This window comes from Salmo salar, chromosome ssa05, assembly GCF_905237065.1.
Source record: "Salmo salar chromosome ssa05, Ssal_v3.1, whole genome shotgun sequence".
Taxonomy (NCBI): domain Eukaryota; kingdom Metazoa; phylum Chordata; class Actinopteri; order Salmoniformes; family Salmonidae; genus Salmo; species Salmo salar.
This window is the reverse complement of record NC_059446.1, coordinates 41,717,477-41,731,237: the sequence shown is the minus strand read 5'-3', so window position 1 is coordinate 41,731,237 and position 13,761 is coordinate 41,717,477. Positions and strand designations below refer to the sequence as shown.

Here is a 13,761-nt window from a genome sequence, read left to right as displayed (position 1 = left end):
CCCCTGGCTGCTCTGGTTATTCATGAACAGCAGTCTGGTCTCACCTGAGTCAACACTCTTCACCCTACTGTATTCCCCTGGCTGCTCTGGTTATTCATGAACAGCAGTCTGGTCTCACCTGAGTCAACGCTCTTCACCCTACTGTATTCCCCTGGCTGTGAGGCTCACATACTGTGATTCTTTTCAATTTAAATGTAACCTTTTATTTAAGAACAAATTCTTATTTACAATGACGGCCTACCACGGCCAAACCCGGACGACACTGTGCGCTGCCTTATGGGACTCCCAATCATTGCCAGATGTGATACAGGCTGGATTTGAACCAGGGACTGTAGTGACACCTCTTGCACTAAGATGCAGTGCCTTAGACCGCTGCGCCACTCGGGAGTTTAAATGATGGGAATGTTCTCAAAGAAAATGCAATATTATTTTTCTCCCATCGGAAAGCGGGGATAGGACCCCCTTTAGTGCGATCCTCACCTAAACCTTGGCCGTAGAACTTCAGGTGTTGGGGCCGGCCTCTGAAAATGTATTGCGAGATTTTTTTTCTGGTTTATGTGAAGACAAAAAGGCATCAGACTTGTACATTTACAGCACACTCCTCTCCACAACACACTTTTAAAAACATGTTCACACACAAAGGTTTACTCTGTCTTATTCTTATTACTCAACACTCGCTCTCTCTCTGTCAAACACCCACAGACACACACACCTCGCACACAAACAAACAGGCCATCTGAATTGTAAGGTTAACAGACTTCTCCTCTCCCAGGGGACTCGTAGGTACTTTTCTTATTTTTGCTCTGTCCATATTGGCTCCTCTTTCCAGTCAAAGAAACAATCAGGTCAGGAATGCTCTACCACTGCAACAGCAACCGTCACTCAACTCGAAGTAATCAAACTATCTTTGTTCCATTTAGAGTTTCAGCATGTTGATGTTATTATCTTGAAACAGACACAACGTTCCTCCAACTGCCACAGCTGGCTCCCCTGTGTGTTAGCTAGCCTGGACACCCACAGCTGCCTGTCTGACCCCTGCCCTGATTGTAGGTGTGTGTGTGTGTGTGTGTGTGTGTGTGTGTGTGTGTGTGTGTGTGTGTGTGTGTGTGTGTGTGTGTGTGTTTCTAACCAGCCAGGGAACTGTCCGTATTCTGGACCCCTCACTGAAAGATCAATCACACTGCTTGACTTCTCTCTGTGGTCCTGCCAGTCTTGCACTGGGCCTTGTTCGGAGTTCCATGTCTATATCCAGATTAGCATATGGGCATTCTGTTTGATGGAGCTCCATGTCTATATCCAGATTAGCATATGGGCATTCTGTATGATGGAGCTCCATGTCTATATCCAGATTAGCATGTGGGCATTCTGTATGATGGAGCTCCATGTCTATATCCAGACTAGCATATGGGCATTCTGTATGATGGAGCTCCATGTCTATATCCAGACTAGCATATGGGCATTCTGTATGACGGAGCTCCATGTCTATATCCAGGTTAGCATATGGGCATTCTCTATGGTGCCATGTCTCATTTAAGGCTCCCTTCAAAAATACATTTCTATATTAATGAAATTCTTATGTAAATGAGGTTCCTATGTTAATGTGACTTTGCATAAATAAATACTGGAAACAACAGTGGGTAGTGGATGTGGAGCTGTACCCTTCATTCAGCCTACATCCTCAGAGAGACAATAGCTTGCTTAATCAGGCTGGCATCGTTCAATAAAGACTTCAAGTGAAATCTGGGGCGCCCCCCTGCTGCCGTGCCTGTCCCTCTTCTGGAGAAATACAGGTGGAACGTGAGCCCCAGTGTAATGAAGGGAGGCCCCCCCTGTTGTGTCCTGATGCCCTCCCGGTGCCCTGTGTCATGTACAAATCTTCCCAGCATGAAATAGTTCCCAATCGTTCTGATTGTGACGTCATGTTGTAAAGATTTCTACCAGCGTGAAAATGTTCCCAGTCAATAATTTGCACGTGCGTCTGTGTGGATGGCTGAGCTTGTGCAGATGTTTCTCTCACACCCCCTCGCCCTTGATTTGGCTAGCTAACTAGCATAATTAGCTATAAACTGGTAAAGATGGCATCTTCTCAGAGGTGTGCAGTTTTAACATGTTTGTATAGCTAACTAACTAACTAACTCACAAACATATATGCACTGGCAATCAAAAACGCAGCACCCAAGTCTTTGCAATTGCAAAAAAATCTCTCCTCACATCAACCCTCAGCACTTTCACACGCGAGTCCGGGAATTTATATGCTGACCTCATGCCTCAACAAGCTTCTGATTGGTCAGAGTCAATACTCCTGGCCACCATTGATTTGCAGATGTGTGAAGCAAATGCTCATGCAGACAGAACAGTTTTTGGAGGTTGAGGGAGGGTGAGAGAGAGAATCATCCGCATGAGCTCAGACATCCACAAAAAAAGATGCAATTATTGAACTGGGAACATTTACATGTGGGATACATTTTAGAACACATTCAGAACGATTAGGAACTATTTCATGCTGGGAAGTTTTTTACGTGACACCCTGATGTGAACTAGAACATGTTGGAAAAGATTAGTTTGTAATAGATTCCCTCTCCTCCTCCAAAAGAAGGTTGGAATTGCAGAGTTGCCTATTACCAAGAGGAGCAAGTTATCTGGGTTTTGCTTCCTTATTTAATTCCAAACAGCTCAGTAAGGAAGCTTTGACCCCTGCTCCTCTGCCATAGATTGTGCTCCTTAGCAGGCTGAAATGGCAAAACATTTAGTCTTCGCTCTGACGTCGCCCAGATAACCAGATAAACAAACTGGAAAACATATTTTATCTAATTAGTTAGATTCTCAGCCCCGCTCTCTGATTCATTTAATTTCACTATTTATATTTTCAAACTGATGCCCAACTGTTTAGTCATTCTCCTAACAAAGTTGTTCAGACAAAATTTGTTAGAATGAGCACATGTATTTATTCTCCTAGACCAAAGTTTAAAAGTTTAAGCCCTCTCACAATAAATGATGGTGTTCACTTTGAATTACCATCCTCTACCAGAGTAGCTGCAAATGTATACAGTAATTCTTGTTGTAGTTACATTATGGAGTTTGTTGAACTCTCAGAGGCAGCACTGTGTCTAACCCACAGTGAAGCATATGGCACAGATCAAACACTTGACTGCTGTGGCCACAGCTGAGTGGCTGTTATGTTGTGGTCAGTGGTAATGAACCATTAATACCAATGAGATGAGACCTGGGCTCATATCCACAAAGCGTCTCAGAGTAGGAGTGCTGATCTAGGATCAGTTTTGCCTTTTAGATACTAATGAATAAGATTATATTGACAGATCCTAGATCAGCACTCCTACTCTGAGATGCTTTGTGGATACGGGCCTGAGTTGGATGTCTCTCGAACACTTCCTTGATCATCCACCACCAGTTTACTGGATATACAGGGCAGGTGACAAAAGCCAGGTATTTGTTCCTATTTCTAAGCTTGCCCAAGTAACAGTTTTGGATTCAGGAAGCCTACATTGTTTGACATTTACTTCTTAAGGGTCTAAGCCGTTGGGGGTTCAGGAAATATACACTCAGGAAATATACACTACCGGTCAAAAGTTTTAGAACACCTACTAATTCAAGGGTTTTTCTTTATTTTTACTATTTTCTACATTGTAGAATAATAGTGATGAAATTAAAACTATGAAATAACACATATGGAATCATGTAATAACCCAAAAAAGTGTTAAACAAATCAGTTGTATTTTATATTTGAGATTCTTCAAATAGGTGTTAATTGAAATGGGGGGGGGGTTAAAAGACGAAGTCCATATTATGTTAAGAACAGCTCAAATAAGCAAAGAGAACTTTACTTTAAGACATGGTCAGTCAATACGGAAACTGGCTCTCATGAGGACCGCCACTGGAATGGAAGACCCAGAGTTACCTCTGCTGCAGAAGATAAGTTCATTAGAGTTACCAGCCTCACAAATTGGAGACCAAATAAATGCTTCCTAGTGTTCAAGTAACAGACACATCTCAACATCAACTGTTCAGAGGAGACTGTGAATCAGGCCTTCATAGTCGATTTTCTGCAAAGAAACCACTACTAAAGGACGCCAATAAGAAAAAGAGACTTGCTTGGGACAAGAAACACAAGCAATGGACATTAGACCGGTGGACATTTGTCTTTTGGTCTGGAGTCCAAATTGGAGATTTTTGGTTCCAACCGCTTTGTCTTTGTGAGATACGTGTGGGTGAACAGATCATCTCCGCATGTGTATTTCCCACCGTAAAGCATGGAGGAGGAGGTGTTATGGTGTGGGGGTGCTTTGCTCGTGACACTGTCTGTGATTTATTTAGAATTCAAGGCACACTTAACCAGCATGGCTACCACAGCATTCTGCACTGATACGCCATCCCATCTGGTTTGGGCTTAGTGGGACTATCATTTGTTTTTCAACAGGACAATGACCCAACACACCTCCAGGCTATTTAACCAAGAAGGAGAGTGATGGAGTGCTGCATCAGATGACCTGGCCTCCACAATCACCCGACCTCAACCAAATTGAGATGGTTTGGGATGAGTCGGACCGCAGAGTGAAGGAAAAGCAGCCAACAAGTGCTCAGCATATGTGGGAAGTCCTTCAAGACTGTTGGAGAAGCATTCCTGGTGAAGCTGGTTGAGAGAATGACAAGAGTGTGCAAAGCTGTCATCAAGGCAAAGGGTGGCTATTTGAAGGATCTCAAATATAATATATATTTTGATTTGTTAACACTTTTTTGGTTACAACATGATTCAATATGTGTTATTTCGTAGTTTTGATATCTTCCCTATTATTTTACAAAGTAGAACATAATAAAAATAAAGAAAAACCCTTGAATGAGTAGGTGTTCTAAAACTTTTGACCAGTAGTGTAAATATATATATTTTTACACATATTTAACCCATTTTTTGTGGTAGGCACAAAACTACCTTCATTCTTCCATATATTTTTTTTAACTAGTACTGGTTACCTTCAGACGAGTCCCGTGGCACTTGTGGGGGCGGTAGAGCAAAATGGAGAACACCATCGTGTTTGTGAGAATCGTCCCTTTTCACATTAGTTTGTAGCCTAAACGGTTTGGATGCTACATCAACGGTACCAACTTCAGATGAGTCCCGTGGGGGTTGTAGAGAAAATCAGAGAACACCCTCGTGCTCCTGAGAGTCTCATCTTTCCACAGAGTGGTCATATTAGTTTTTTTAGGCCAAACCTTTCGAACTGAATGGTTTGGCCTACCATTCAGATGCTACAGAGTTTTTCGTGAGAAGACCGATTTTTCGGGATGTCTCATGTTCTGACAAACCACGCTGTAGTTCGGCCACCTTCAACCGCAGATGCAGAAGGCTGCCATAGGCGGATGCGGTGGATTGAGACGCAGCCCATGCAACAAAAAAAATGATATCTCTTGCTTAACCTTTCTCCTACAATTTCCATCAAAATCCGTCTGTTTAAGCTGTAGCTTTTTGTATTTTTTTTGCATGGGGTGTGTCTCAATCCACTGCATCCCCCGATGGCAGAGCTAAAGCGGTGTTTGTCAGACCAGGAGACATCCTGAAAATCGGTCTTCTCACTAAAACATCGAAAGCGTCCAAGCGGTTTGGCCTACAAACCCCTCTGTGGAAAGATGAGACTCTCATGAACACGATGGGGTTCTCCGTTTTTGCTCTACCACCCGACAAGCGTCATGGGACTAATATGACCACTCTGTGGAAAGGTGAATTTGTTGTGAACAGTACAGTACATGTCGGTTGTTTTGCTCTAACAAGACTCGTCACAAGGTCATAGGTACCAGTAAAAACAATGTATGGAAGAAAAAATTGTTTCCTGATCTTTCTTATATCTCTCAGATATAGAACAGACATTTCAGAACAAACTTTCTTTAGATTTTTTGGGCGGACAATCTGTTGTTCCATTTAGTGAATCTGTTATTCAGTGAGTTATATGGGCTAATAGCAGTAATGCCAAATTCAATGTTTCATCAAATATTTTTTTATACCTTTAAGGGGTCTTAAAATGTTTAATAAAATAGTTAAATTATCCTTGGTGTGACCATCTTAAATCAATTCCATATGTTAGCTTAGTAGAACCCCTACCCTGGCTTTGACAGGGCTTAGACTCTAGAGGGTTTTAAACTGACAGATTCTGATGGGATTTTTTTTTTATTAGGTTATTTAGATTAACACACCGTCACTAGACTCTAGGGGGTTTAAAGCCCAGCGACTCGCAAAACTGTTTATATGAAACGTAAGACAAGCTCTCTAAAAGGTTTGGATGGATTACATTAAAATGTCAGCGGTTAAGCGTTAATAAAGTCAAGATGAGAATCAGAGAGAGGGCAGCAGAGATTGTGTGGTGGACATGCCAGTCAAGAGGGTGCTCTGGCCTACTGTATGTGTTGCTGCTATCCCTTATTACAGAGCTCAGGAGCTGATATAGGGATACAGAGAAAAAGAGGAGATGAACTCATCTGCCCCTCGATCACTGCAATTACTGCATCATAATCTAAGTCATGTGTTTCCAGAGCATTTTATCCATTAGGAGCAGTGTCACCATCTTCCTTTCAGTCTGTGGTCCTCTCTGTGGGTAATTGGTACCACTATATCAGTTGTACCACCACAAGCAGGACATTTTGGGTTAAACACTGCAATGTGGTAGCAATTTTGGGTTCTGCTCCATTGGAAAGCTCTAGCACATTTCCTTAAATCCCGGAACATTAGACAGTTTTGAGGGGTTTTTTTAAAGTAAATTTCACAGCCAATTTCTAAGCAGGAATTGCCTTTGGTTTGGTTGTTTATGAAAACAGATCCTAATGGTTTTAGGATGGCTTCCACCTCTCAAACAGAGACAATGAGTCAATATGACAGGGAATTGTTTGATTCACTTCAATATAAGCGATTTACTCCAGAGAAATCACTCATTATATGGTTTCCAAATGGTGTTTCTTTCTCACCTGTTTGACGATTTGCTTTCTTGCACGTGGGAAATGTAATTTAGTTAGCATGATTATTTTATGCAATGATTTTTGCCATATTCCTATGTCTCAATTTCCCTTGAAAGTCTGTTTTATATTTGGAGTGAATTAATGATCACGTTACAGTCAACGTGACCGTTTTGTACTTTATAGGGAGCTCATTCCAACTTCTGATTGTATGTCCTTTGTGGGGAGATCAGTGCAAAGCGTCACAGAATTTGAAGAAATATGAAACTGTTGATCATATCGCTTACTCATCTGAGAGTTAGCGAAGTAATGTTTTACTGTGTAAGGAAAAATAAGTATTACGAAAACATCTGTGGCCCTAAACTTGTCAAAGTTAAAATCATGACTTGCGTCTAAAATGTGCAGCTGGATGGTTTTCACTCACCATTCTGTATCATCAACATGACATGATTTCAGCCATCCATTAAAGGAAAAATGTCTGCCTTTTTTGGTGTATCTTCAAGTTCTTATGATGCCAGATGGTGAAAGGGATAGTTATCTCAAGTAGGAGTCTTGTAGACTTGGCACTGGCTTGACTCAGCCTCCTATCCCACTTTTCTATGTTGGATTGTATGATTTGTGGGGTATATTTGTATAGTGGATCTGAATATTGTCATTTAAAGCATGCCGACAACATCATAGGTTTATCACTAATCCTGATTTATCATGACCCTTAGAGTGAACCAGTTAAGGTTCCACTCCTGTATTGCAGCCAACAAGAACCCCAGAAAAGAGAAAGTCAGGCTCACCTCCGCAGAGCCGAACCCAATTTACTGTAATCCCAGAGCTTCACATTAACCAGACTGCTTGAATCAGGCAGGAGTGCTGCTCGCTTCATGTGGTTTTAAGTTACTTAACAATACCTCTCTCATTTTAAGGGTATGCTACAAGTTCAACAAAACAGTGAGTCCTGTGTAAAATCTATTGTTCTGTATTCTGTGAAATGTTTGTTTTAGGAGTTACTCATCAAAGAGTATTGATGCATCTCGGATATTGAAGTTAATTGAATGACTACCCAATGTCAGTTTGAAATGAAATCTCTGTTTGTATAATTTCAGGTATGCTGCCCTGCACAATGGAAACCATATTGAAAAGGAAAAGCCACAGAGTCGCCGGAGTCCTGCTTCTGACAACCACAGACAGTCAGACAGACACTACCCTGTGCAACCTGAGACAGGGACTGGGTCAGAACCAGAACCAGCCCTAGAGGGAGTCATTCTAAGGCGGCCTCTCCCACTGAGAGACAGCCAAACCAACAACACGTTTGGACTGAATTCTTAGTAGCGGGATCGATTATGGACTGTGGAATACTTTAAGGTGAATAATGTTGCCAAAGCTATTTGATATTAACTTTGTTTTAAGATATGTCGTTTCATATTTCCGTTGCTTAGAAAAGGAAGAAAAACACTCAATCTTTCTGATCCACTTTAGCTAGCTCTGTTAGTGTTCCAGTAATGCTTAGTGTTATCTGTCACCAATATAAACATTTCAATAAGCTTTATTGATCTAAGGAGGTGCAATTTCACACAGGCACAGAGGGCTCATAACCCCTTCATTTAGAATTAAGTATTAACTTGAAAATATTCTAATTTTATTCAACTTCAGGTCTCTTATCTCTCCCTGTCATTGGTGCCCTATACTCAATCACTATCAGCCTAGATCCCATAACTTTCCTTTGATACTCTGCATAATTTTCAAAAGCCGAAAGTGATAAAGTATTTTAACACACCCACGGTATTGTATGGTATGTGATTAAATAATTCAGCCCCTGAAGTGCATTATTAGCTACTACACTTTATAAATGATCCCTTATCTCTCATGACTCCTCTCTCAGATGTCGACAAAGATGGACCATGCAATAAGATTGGACATGTTTTTAAAGATTATGGTTGCTGAAGCAATTTAATCTTGGTCACAGTATTTTGCCTCCTACTGATGTGTGTTGTCTACTACAGTACGTACATACTACGTACAGTATGTGGGTGCATGCTTGAGATCTTGTCCTATACTTCATGAAGTGCCCCTCTCAACACCACGTGTTTAGTCTAGTCCACAGCAACATCGAATTTCTTATGCATTACTAACAGCAGTCCGAAAACATTTGCTGGAGTGTACTACAATTTTCTGGCATTTTGTATTCATGAACAATCCAAGTTATCCCTTGAAATGTATATTTACCTGCACTTGAAATGTAAACATTGACTTTCTTTTCCTGTGCAATTCCAAAGCAAACCATTCCACTTGCTGAATCCTTCAGTAGGCTACCAATGATGACTAGCTCGTTTAAAAGGCAATCGCCACCAAAGCCAGCGTTTCATTTTCTGTGAGTCACCAAATAGAGGCTCAGTAGTTCAGTTAATAACATTCTGTCCAAAGCACTGGGAATATTTCCTTTCAGAAAACAATGCAAAGAGATCATACATAGTCATATACAGCAGGATGTAAAGAATACCAACTGCATTTTCCCCATACATTCATCCGTTAAACAGCAACTTAAACAAAATTACCCTGTTGGTTGAACTTCCTGATGAAATGTCCAATCTTAAAGGGCAGTGCAGTCAAAAACACCATTTACCATTTTTTTGTATGATATTTCCAGACTATCAGGTTGAGAAAAAAATTGAAATTGTGAAAATTATGAAAATGCCCTTTTAGTGTAAGCTTTTTGAAGAAAAAAAATGCCTGGAATTTCAGCTTGTTCAGGTGGAATGGAGTTTTTGGCCCAAAGCATGATATCACAATCTGATCTGATTATTCTGACCAATAGCTGGGTGAGTATCTACGAGTGTTCGCTCCTCCCTTGTACCTGGTTGATGAATTAAGGTCGCTAAGGAACTCCCCTCCCCTGGTTGTTTATGTCTTATTTGAAAGGAAAACCCCAAAACCAGCAGACACTATGCCCTCCATGGAATGAGTTTGACACCCCTGCCCTTGAGTCTAGACCAGGGTTTCCCAATCCTCTCCTCAGATGTTTCACATTTGAGTTTTAACCCTAAAGTGCCACATCTGATTCAATTAGGCAAAGGCGTGAAGATTAGTTGACTAATTGAATCAGGTGTGCCAGTTTAGAGTTCAAACAAAAATGTGAGAGGGTTGGAAAACCCTGGTCTAGATGATCCAATCAGATGTATCAGTACATCCACACGATCAGTCTGAGCATTTCAATGGCAAAAGAAGGCTCAGGGAAATAAATGATAGACAAATATATTTAGATTTATTATCATGAAACAAACACTCATAGTGATTTATTAGACACTGAGTGATGATTTAAAAAAAGAAAATGAAAAAGACTGCATGAGGCTTTAATAGATAGCTCAGCAGATGATCCTTATGAGCAGATTGTCTCTGAGTGGGGTGTTTGGGGCAAGGTTGAGTGTGTTACACAGAGTCCAGTAGCATTAAGCCATAAGTCATTACATCCATCCTGTCTTCCTCCTTACAAAACCAAAATGTCTGTCACTCCCTCCTTCCCTCTTGTCCTTGGACTCAATCTTTCCCCTGAACATTCATGGGAAGTAATAATAACTTCAAGTTTTATTTGACGAAACTTTCAGAATATATCTTGATAGACTTTACAGGGCATGATTTTCAGTGGCAATGACAGCTCTTCTATTCAGAGGGTTTTGGTCAATAGAAATGTTCTTGTTTTTTCCTGCAACAACTGACAGCTAAATGTATTTAGAATATATACACTATGTTTACAAAACGTTAAGGACACCCCCCACTTTTGCCCTCAGAACAGCCTCAATTCGTCAGGGCATGGACTCTACAAGGTGTCAAAAGCATTCAACAGTTATGGTCCATGTTCACTCCAATGCTTCCCACAGTTGGATGTCCTTAGGGTGGTGGACCATTCTTGATACACACAGGAAACTGTTGAGTGAAAAACCCAGCAGCATTGCAGTTCTTGACACAAATCGGTGCGCCTAGCACCTACTACTATACCACATTCAAATGCACTTAAAACTTTTGTCTTGAATGGCAAACATACACAATCCATGTCTCAATTGTTTCAAGGCTTAAAAATCCTTCTTTAACCTGTCACCTCCCTTTCATCTACATGGATTGAAGTGGATTTAACAAGTGACATCAATAAGGGATCATAGCTTTCACCTTGATTCACCTGGTCAGTATGTCATGGAAAGAGCAGGTGTCAATAATGTTTTGTACACCCAGTGTAGGCAGAGCCTTTACAGTGCTATACCCTTCTGGAACAGATTTCAAACCAATGTTATTTTTTTTGTTCTTGTTTTTTTCATGCTCCTTAAAAAAAAGAAGCTATTTATCTCAGACTGTGACCTCTTCATAATTGAAGCACTGGCACTTTAGTAATATATAGATGATAATGATGTAAAAAGATTGTTCCAGTCTTCTCATCAGTTGATTGTCCAAGACCAACTTTATAAACAAAGGTATTTTGATCACTTAAATGATTTACTTTCCTTTTCATTCATCCTGAAGATTTTGTTTTGTTTTGTATTTTTGATGATACATTCAGAAAAGTCTGTAGTGCATTATTTTGGATACAAAGGTAAATGCCACGTGTACATTCCATGAAGACCCATTCTAATTATATAATAATCAAAATAGTCTCAAATCATTCCCTTTGTGAGTGGGACTTTACTTGCTTACAGTGCAAACAATGCAACATAATATTTGTCCATGAACAATTTTAAAATTGAATTTGTATATTTTTCTTTGTGTTTCCTTTTTCAGGAATTAATTCAGCCAATTAAGAAGATGATATATGCATTGTACTTCCAGCATAATTAAGGCTTATATTTCTGGGATTTTAAAGTGTACATAGATGAATATTTTTCAGCAAAAAGTGGGATATGAGTCTGTCTCTTCAGTGGACTTGAACACAGCAATTATAATGGCTTAATATTCTTCATTCCAGTAGCTCTGCTGGCCTATCCTTCCAGCACAGTATAATGATAAAGCCTGAACATGTATGCCACCATATACTACAGTACACATATGTGTATGCATAGTCACATACAGCTGTTTTTTATGTTCAAGATGTTCATAAACCTTGTACATCACAACATTTTATTGCCAGTTTTCAATTGACGTGGCCAGCATAAGAATTCCACCCAGACTAAAAAGGAGGGGGTTTCCCTTCATGTTTTGTTTGTGATAATAGATGTGCTGCGTACATACTCCTCTGGGCCCGGCAGTTTCCATGACACCTGGAATATAAATCTCTGTGATCAACATGTATGGTACATTATGTGTTGGTGGTTGAAAGTCCAGAATTAGAACACAACCTGTGGAGATTTACTTTAGTTACACCCCTGAGGTAGATTTGAAAGGAGAACCATCAACTACCTAATTGTATACTGTATATTCAGATACCAGTTACACAATATAGAGTCTAATTATTTATCAGACGTTTTGAAAACAGACGTGATACTGGGAACGGCACAGTAATACATTGGTAATACATTGTACTTTCCCTGTGAATAGTCCTGTAGGACTTCCTTTAATCCTTGTTGAGTTACATACACATAGAGTTGGGACAATAAACCAAAAATGATTGACACCGACCAAATTGGTCACTTATCGCAGGCATTTCGTTCATTAGGATAAGTAGCCTATACTAGAGAAATGTGAAGTTTGAAATGAGTTTGCTAATATGGGTGATTGTTAATGGAACATTTGATGGCTACAATAGTTTAAAGCAGGTATCTCCAACCTTTTGTAGCATGAAAGCTACTTTAAAAAAAAGTATTATGTCACCAGTTGCACAATAAATCTTTGGTTTCAAACAGACACATTATCATTTTCTCCTCTCACCTGCAGCTCTTCCTTGGGTCTTAGTGTACAAGAGAAAGTAGTTCCCTATGTTTTTTGTCAATATACCTGGTAAAATAATGGTTAATAAACTACTCTAAGCCGGGCCCTTTAAAATCTGATTTTTTTCCCCAAAAAATTCTGTTTTATATTTTCCTAAATTACGTTCTGTTTTATTTTTCACTTTTAAAATTCCTATTGTTCATAGAGAAACAACAACATTGGATGTTCTGAGTCCATGTCAATGCTTATGTCAATGGAAGAAATGTAGATTTTTAATTGTAATTCCTCTTTAATTGCACATCTGGCGACTGAGGAATGTGCCGGTCTAATGTGCTGGTCTAACAATGGTTCTGTACTGCTGCTTCTCAATTCATGACAAAGTATATCATACAAATGATATACTTGTGCCAGGTAAGCCAGCTTTGCGGTTAACATTTAATTGAGAAGGTTTTGGGGGAAGTTGTATATAGCATACCTCAGAATTGTTTGTTGAGCTACTCGTAGGTGGGCTGCTCGTGATCGACCTGTTGGAGACCCCTGGTTTAAAGGATCATTAAAAAAAAGCTGTGGTAAAGTTTAAGGTAATGTCATAAATGTATCATTCTATTTATCATTATCGCATAAATTCTGGCAATTTATCATGACATGGATTTTTTTTCCCATATCGCCCAGCTCTACATGCATGTACGTAAAGGTTAAGGCGATGATTAATTAAATGCTTCACCTGTTCATTAGTGATCAGAACCACAGGCATCATCTGTCCCCGTGGTGTATTCCCCAGCCTCTGCATGTTGAGAACATCTGAGAGAGGCTGAACTATGAGGTGGGCCGTATCCACAAAGAGTCTCAGAGAAGGAGTGCTGAGCTAGGATCTGTCTATACAATCTTATTTGTTATGAACTAAAATGCTAAAATGATCTTAGATCAGCACTCCTACCCTGAGATGGATACGGACGCAGTTGTCTAGAG

At 40.0% G+C, this 13,761-nt stretch overlaps 1 protein-coding gene across 1 annotated transcript in view; it reads left to right on the top strand.

Moving 5' to 3' along the window:
* The window catches only part of LOC106604930 (5-hydroxytryptamine receptor 4), a 166,155-nt gene extending 152,783 nt beyond the window's left edge, over positions 1 to 13,372 (top strand). The window contains exon 8 of the mRNA XM_014200070.2: positions 8,052 to 13,372. The gene's annotated coding sequence lies outside the window, so the exon portion shown is untranslated. The remainder of the gene's footprint in view (positions 1 to 8,051) is intronic.
* Positions 13,373 to 13,761: the final 389 nt, after the last annotated feature.